This window comes from Rhinopithecus roxellana, chromosome 15, assembly GCF_007565055.1.
Source record: "Rhinopithecus roxellana isolate Shanxi Qingling chromosome 15, ASM756505v1, whole genome shotgun sequence".
Lineage (NCBI taxonomy): Eukaryota > Metazoa > Chordata > Mammalia > Primates > Cercopithecidae > Rhinopithecus > Rhinopithecus roxellana.
Window position 1 is genome coordinate 74,340,783 of NC_044563.1, and position 8,066 is coordinate 74,348,848.

The window sequence follows — 8,066 nt, forward strand, 5'->3', positions numbered from 1 at the left end:
CCTCAGGCTTACAGCCCTGATGGACCTCGTGAGAGATCCTGACCCAGAACACCCAGCTCCAGATTCTTGAGCCAAAGAAACTCTGAGATAATAAATGTTTAGTATTTATTTATTTATTTATTTATTTGAGATGGAGCTCACTCTGTTGCCCAGGCTGGAGTGCAGTGGCATGATCTTGGCTCACCACAGCCTCTGCCTCCTGGGTTCAAGTAATTCTGCCTTAGCCTCCTGAGTAGCTGGGACTACGGATGTGCACTACTATGCCCGGCTAATTTTTGTGTTTTTAGTAGAGGTGGGGTTTCACTATGTTGGCCAGGCTGGTCTTGAACTCCTGACCTTGTGATCCGCCCACCTCAGCCTCCCAGAGTGCTGGGATTATAGGCATGAGCCACTGCGCCCGGCCATGTTTAGTATTTTTTAAAAACAGCTTTATTGAAATACAACTTACATACTACACAATTCACCCACTTAAGGTGTATGATTCAGTCAGTGGCTTGTAATATATCACAGAGTTGTGCAACTATCACCACAATTTTAAAACATTTTTATCATCTTGTGAGTACAAGAAACCTTGTACCCATTGGCAGTCACTCCCCACTTTCCCCTAACTTTTCCAGCCTTAGGCAAACACTAATCTACTTTCTGCCTGTATAGTTTGTCCGTTCAGGACTTTCATAGTAAGATATGAATGGGACTCTCATGTAATATTTGGCCTTTTGTGTCTGGCTTTTTGTGCTTAGCATAATGTTTGCAAGGTTCATCCATGTTGTAATATATATCAGCACTTCATTCCTTTTTAAGGCTGAATAATATTCCCTTGTACGGATATACCACATTTTATTTATGTGTCATTTGATGGACATTCAAGTTGTTTCCACTTTTTGGGTATTATGAATAATGCTGCTGTGAAAATTCATGTATAAGTTTTTATATGGGTGTATGTTTTCCTTTTTATATTCCTAGGAGTGAAATTGCTGGGTCATATGTAACTCCATGTTTAACTTTTTGAGGCACTGCCAAACTTATTCCAAAGAAATGTATGGGCGTTCCAATTTCTCCACATGCCTGCCAACACTTATTATTTGTCTTTTTGATTATAGCCATCCTAGTGGGTGGGAGGTGGTATATCTCATTATGGTTTTGATTTGCATTTTCCTGGTGGCTGGTGATGTTGAGCATCTTTATATATCTTTTGGAGAAATCTTTATTCAAACCCTTTGCCCGTTTTTCATTTGGGTTATTGGTTATATACACATACACAGGCACTCTCTTATGTAAAGGATTCTTTATATATATCTTGGTTATAAGTCCTTTACTAGATATGCAAATACTTTCCTCATTCTGTGAGTTGTTATTGTTTTAAGCTGCTCAAGCATTTAGGGAAGGAAATTTGCATTTAGGGTGGGTAAGCAACAGCAGGTACAGTTATAAGCATAACAATTGTTACACAGCAACAGATAACTAATACTTTAAATATGTACATACTTCAAAGTAGTTCCACTCCTGGCTATATCCTTCAGATAAATTTGCAGAAATCCTTGAGGAGTAGATACAAGGATGTTTTTCTATGTATAGTTTGGGTGGCAAGAATTTGGAAAAAACTTAGATGTCCATCACTAAGGAAATTGACAAGTAAAATGTGGTATATACATATAATGGAGTATTTTTTTTTAAGTCAAATGCAAGCTGTTAGGAATTTAGTGAAATGATAGACCTCAAGTGAAAAAAAATGAGGAACAATGAAATTTAAAGCAAAAATCAGCTATATAAATTAAACACATGAAGTGATATTATTTTATAAGGAGGATATACACCTTAATCAGTAGAATAGGTTTGTGGGAGGGAACAGAATGAGATTAGAATGGAGAATGAAGTGGGGAAAGGGAAGCAAAGAGGGCCTTGCATGGATGAAAGTGATCGTGTGTCATGAACTCAGGCCTGTGATAACTCAGTTCTTTGTACCTGAAGCCCTGAGTGCAGCTCCAGAAGCAAGGTCTGCTTTCATGGAATTGACATTTAGTACCCATATTAGTTAGGGTAGACTAAACTGCTAAAGCAGACTCCAGATAGTCATGTTTTTCCCCCCTGCTCACTCATGTAACATCCAGGTTGTTTTAGGTTGAGAAAGTAGGAGTGGGATACTCCATGAAGATGTTTAGGGATCAGGCTGATGCCAACTTCACTATGGCTTCCAAGGTTGCGTTGGGCATTACCATTTTAGTGAGTTGAGCAGAACTTGAAGGATTGCTTGGCAGATGTATGGGCCAGCTCTAGAAGCAGCACACACTTCTACTCATATTCTGTTGGTAAGAACCTAGTTACAAGGCTCCCTCTTAATGCAAAGGAGCCCCAGGAATATAATATGCATCAGGAAGAAGAGATAGATGGATGTTGTTGGACACATAACATATTATGTTTGCCACATTATATACTTCTGAGACTCCTAAAGAAAGCCTGTCCATCCCCCAGCCATTTGAGACATACATGGATTTTTAAATGGTTTTGAGACCTGAAAATTCTGAAGGGACTATCAGTTGGGGTTACTACCAAATTAGGGATGTCTCTTCCGTAACTCTGGCCAGTGATTGTCAGAGAAGGGCTTAGGTAGGGAGATAAAGGGTAAACTGGAATTGTGTCGAGAGTCAGCATTTATGAGATGGAAGTACTTTATTTTTATAGCACAGGTCTTGCTGTGTTGCCCAGGCTGGAGTGCTGTGGCATGCTCATTGCAGCCTCAAACTTGTGGGCCGTGATCCTACTGTCTTACCTTCCCAAGGTGGCAGAGGAGGCATTCAACTCCTAGCTCGTTATCACACCCCTTCTGCACAGCTAGGTTTTGTTTCCATATGGGTTTGGGTTTTAACTTCATTTTTGTGGAACCCCCACACTGTTTCTTAGGAACACCTCACTCTAAGAGGCTCAGAGGCTTTAGAAATCTTAAATCACTTTTTTTCCCTTAACAAAGGAATGTATTATTTATTTATTTATTTTTATTTATTTTTTTTGAGATGGAGTCTCGCCCTGTCGCTCAGGCTGGAGTGCAGTGGCACGATCTTGGCTCAGTGCAACCTCCGCCTCCCAGGTTCATGCAATTCTGCCTCAGTCTTCTGAGTAGCTGGGATTACAGGCATGTGCAGGAATGTATTATTTATTTTTAAGCAGAGATTGAGGTGTAGGGAAAGCAGTTAGATTCTGTTTCAGGTGAGCTCTGTGTTTATTTAGAAGGCATTAGTGAACATTTAAAAACTCCACTCCCTCCAATTTCTCTGCCTTTAAGTGTGAGAACACAGCACATCTTGTAGGGGAGAGATCCCAAACCTGTCCAGCCCCTAACTGACTGTCATTTCCTAGGCTGTCTACTAGAGGGCAGTGTGATATGCCTTTTCTAGACTAGTGAAAGCAGGGCCCTGTGTCTATACACACTTCATAATAATAGGCCTTAGATCTAGAACATAATCCTGTTTCCAATACGGAAAAGATTTTCAAGAGAGAGACCCAGTATTTAGGTTTTGATCAGAATCTCCCTTACTTGGGCTTTGGAAACCTTTCTCTATGTGGAAGATTTTTTTTTTCCTTTTAATCAAATCAGACCCCTTTGCTCTCCTTTCTTACGCCTCCTCCACTTTCTTTCTTTTCTTTTTTTTTTTTTTTTGAGACGGAGTCTCGCTCTGTCGCCCAGGCTGGAGTGCAGTGGCCGGATCTCAGCTCACTGCAAGCTCCGCCTCCTGGGCTTACACCATTCTCCTGCCTCAGCCTCCCGAATAGCTGGGACTACAGGCGCCCGTCACCTCGCCTTGCTAGTTTTTTTGTATTTTTTAGTAGAGACAGGGTTTCACCATGTTAGCCAGGATGGTCTCGATCTCCTGACCTCGTGATCCGCCCAGCTCGGCCTCCCAAAGTGCTGAGATTACAGGCTTGAGCCACCGCGCCCAGCCGCCTCCTCCACTTTCAAGTTTAGACTTAAGAAGCCATGAGCAATGTGAAAAACCTCTGGATTGTACACTTTAAAAGGGTGAACTTTATGGTGTGATAATTATATCTGAATTCAAAAACATTAAAACAGATCGGGAATGGTAGTGCATTCCTGTAATTCCAGCTACTCAAGAGGTCAAGGTGGGAGGATCACTTAAGCGCAGCAGTTCAGGACCAGCCTGGACAATGAGACCCCATCTCAGTGAAATAAATAAAATCAAAAAAATGTAAAAACAAAAAAGAAGAACCACTGAGCAGACACTTCCTGCCCAGAGCAGTTCATAAGGGCTTCTCATAGCCTCTGCAAGGAGGTCCATAGCATACTTGAGGCTGAGTTCCCCAATCCTGGAAGAATTGGTTGCTGGTAGTTTCAGTTTGGAAGTTGGCTTTGAAGATCCCAAGTGTGATAGAGGGGCACTCGCCCTTGACTCTTTTGTGTGTGTGTGTGTGTTTTGTTTTTTTTTTTAATTTGGACAGAGTTTCATTCTGTCACCCAGGCTGGAGTACAGTGGCATGATGTCAGCTCACTGCAACCTCTGCCTCCTGGGTTCAAACAATTCTCCTGCCTCAGCCTCCTGAGTAGCTGGAATTACAGGTGTGCGCCACTACAGCCAGCTAATTTTTGTATTTTTAGTAGAGACCAGGTTTCACCATGTTGGCCAGGCTGGTCTCGAACTCCTGATCTCAGGTGATCCGCCTACCTCACCTCCCAAAGTGTTGGGATTACAGACGTGAGCTACCATGCCCGGTCCCTTGACTCTTTTTACCAGAGGCTTGGGAGGAGGTAGACAAGACCTCTGGGAAGAGAGGAATGCCTGTCTGGGGAAAATTATCATTTTAATTGCTCTCTTTCATTAAGTACTTACTGTGTGTCAAACATATACGTCTAGTGTGTACTTACATTACCTCTGTTGTCAGGGAGAGATCAGTCTGTGAATGGTTGCAGGTTAGGGAAAGCCATATTTCTGGGTTTCCCAAGAAAAGCGGGATTGGGATATCCCAAGCAGGGTAAACTTTTCTTTGTTCTCCCCCATATACCCTGAAGTAATAGTTAGGACCTTCATGCTGATTACTTGTTGACAGAGAGCTTGGGCACTTTACCCTGGTCACTGTGTCCCCATCAAACTTGACAGTACTGTTCCCACCCAGGATGGCTGTCTCCTGCTTTGGCCAGCTCAGGTCTTCATGCAGGTAAGTAGTGGGCTGCCAGCCAGGGGCAGTTTCCTTCTGCACATGCTGGATATGTTTGCTGCATGAGGAAAAATTAATGCTGCAGGATGGAGCCATGCGAAGGGGCTTCAGGTGGTATTTAACATCTCCTAGGGCTATTTCCTCCTGGGCTTCCAACTGCTGAAAAGCAACTAGCTTCTGCCGCTTCCCCTAGTGGGAAGTTCAGTTTGTTGGGGGTCAAGTGGGGATGGAGGAGTCCTTCTGACCTGCCCTTCATTAATGGGGCTTAGTAGGGGAAGTCAGTGGTATCAGTCTCCTAGAGTGAGAGGTCATCAAAAAGGAACTATCAAGTTACTTAACTTCTCTGAGCCACAGTTGCCTTATTTGTTTTTTTTTGGTTTTTTGTTTTTTGGTTTTTTTTTGATACGAAGTCTCGCTTTTGTCCCTCAGACTGGAATGCAGTGGCACAATCTCGGCTCATTGCAACCTCCGCCTCCTGGGTCAAGCGATTCTCCTGCCTCAGCCTCCCGAGTAGCTGGGATTACAGGCTCCTGCCACCATGCCCGGCTAATTTTTGTGTTTTTAGTAGAGACGGGGTTTCACTATGTTGGCCAGGCTGGTCTCGAGCTCCTGACCTCAGGTGATCCACCTGCCTTGGCCTCCCAAAGTGCTGGGATTACAGGTGTGAGCCACCACACCTGGCCACACAATTTCCTTATTTGTAAAATCAGGATAATATATCCCTTTCTGGTTCTTGAGAGGATCTGAAATAAAGTTATCTAGCATAGTATCTGGCATGTAGTAGGTGCTTAATAAATAGTATCTTCTCTTAAAATAGATACTTAAAGAGCATGTCTGCTGCCTCAGTGGCATATGTCCCAGTCTCTGTTGACCCCTCTCTCGTCTCATTCCTGGCCTTACCTGAACACCAGGGTTACTGTTCTCTGGCCGGGTTTGGAGAGCCAGTGTCTCTTGCTGGGTGGGACTGAGGGATGTACTATTTGAAGAAGAGTAGTCAAACAGGTGGGGATCTTCTGTCCCCTGGAGAGGGGGTGTCTAGAAGCGGGGGAGAAGTGATTGACTTGTTCCAGTGATTCTTGCCTATCTCATGGTAGCCTTCTCATGGTATCCCATTGCCCCCTGTCAGGGGAGAGGTGGGTGCTGGTGGTGGTGTCCAGACAGGACCTAGTTTGAATTTATTTGAAACTAGGTACATAAGAACTAGTGGTGGGGGTGGGGAGGGGTGGGGACTTCTCTGCATTTAACATTCAAGGGCATGTGGAATTTCAAAAGTGGTTTTCACCAGCATTTCATGTTTGGTTGTTTCTTTTGGCTTTGAGCATAGTGCTGGTTGGGGGCAGGGTGGCTTACAATGAAGATGGTCAATGGTGGACTCCTGCATGGGTGGGTGAAACTCCATGTAGGAAAACACATCACCCCTGGGCTTAGTGCGGTTGCCACGGTGTCTGTGTGTCCTCAGGGGCAGGAAAAAGAAGAGTCTCTAGGAACAAAAAAGGAAGATAATTGAGTCAGGGATTTTGTTCTCTCTCTGCTTCCAAAGCTGCAAGGCTATATCCATGAGACCTTGTGCAAGCCCCTCCAGTTCCTCAGTGGGAGGGAAGAAGTTTGGCTCTCTGCACTGGCTGTGTTTTGACAGAAGTAAAACTCTTGACTCAGCCTTCAAAGTTCAAGGGTGGGATACTGGGAGAGGATGGGCAGCTTTTTTTGGCTGTTAAGAAAGTCCCATTTTTGGCCAGTATAAAGTAGAGGAGGCAGAGTGGGGTGAGGTGTGTGGGAGTCCTGTGGGATGGAGAAAGCAGGCTGCCAAGGGCCATGTTACCTGTGGGTGATGCAGAGAGGCTGTGGTCATAATGGGGAGCAGGTAGTGAGAACTCTTTGGGGAGGGCTGTGTTTGAACCACTGAGGTCTGAGCAGGGCCAAGGGCAGGAAGCATCCTGTGTTCTCTGCCTATCCACCCTGCATTAGGGGGAGGGGAGCAGAGAGCAGGAGCTCTGGGACAGGGAGGGGAGTGAGAGGGGGATGCCAGGTAGTGGGTGAGTAGAGGACTCTTATCTGCAGCCTCAGAGCACACAGAGATGGCTGAAGGTGCCACTTGAAGTGATGCCTCCTGGTCATGTTGGGAGTAGCTTCTGTACTCAGCCCCGTCTTCTGTGTGGGCTTTTGAGTGGGCACCTATGCTTTGGCAAATGGACTTTGGTTCAGAGGTTTGGTGTCTTAGGTTGCCTCGAGCCTGCACTGGCTTTGGGAGAGGAGGTAGAGGCAGCTGTGTCCCCAACAATGGATGACTGTGGCCAGCAGTTAAGGGAAGGATCCAACTCTATATCTCCACTGTGCGTGCGTGTGTGTGTGTGTGTGTGCGTGCGTGCAGGCGCCCAATCTCTGGCCCTTCAGATGTCTGTCTTTTCCTGCCCTCATCTCTGCTTCCCACACCCACCCCCCACCCACGTGCACACACCAGGTGTTGTCCTGAAACCTGAGACAGAGGGGTGAGCTGCATCTTGAGTTGTGTAGATCTGCCAGTAGCTCTACAGTGGCTCCCTTTCAGAACCTGGAATCACAAAATAAGAATCTCAGAGTTGGAAGATACCTTAAAGGGCTTCTAGTTATTCCACCTTCCCCATACCAATTAGTGTGAAAGTATTTCCATCAGTTCACTAGCTCAACTGCTATTCCCCTCTAGTACCATGGAAATGCAGTATTTATTCGATTAATCCTAGAATCAAAGTTGGAAAGAGCCTTCGATAAGAGCTAATCCTCACACTCACCCCAGTGCCAGGATCCCCTGGCAAAACACATTTCTGTGACGTGCCGTTCCACTCACATTTGAACACTTTCTCCTCTGTCTCCCCTCCTGGGACATATGGATTCCATTCCTGAGCAACTCTAGCTTTTTTCCAGTTGTC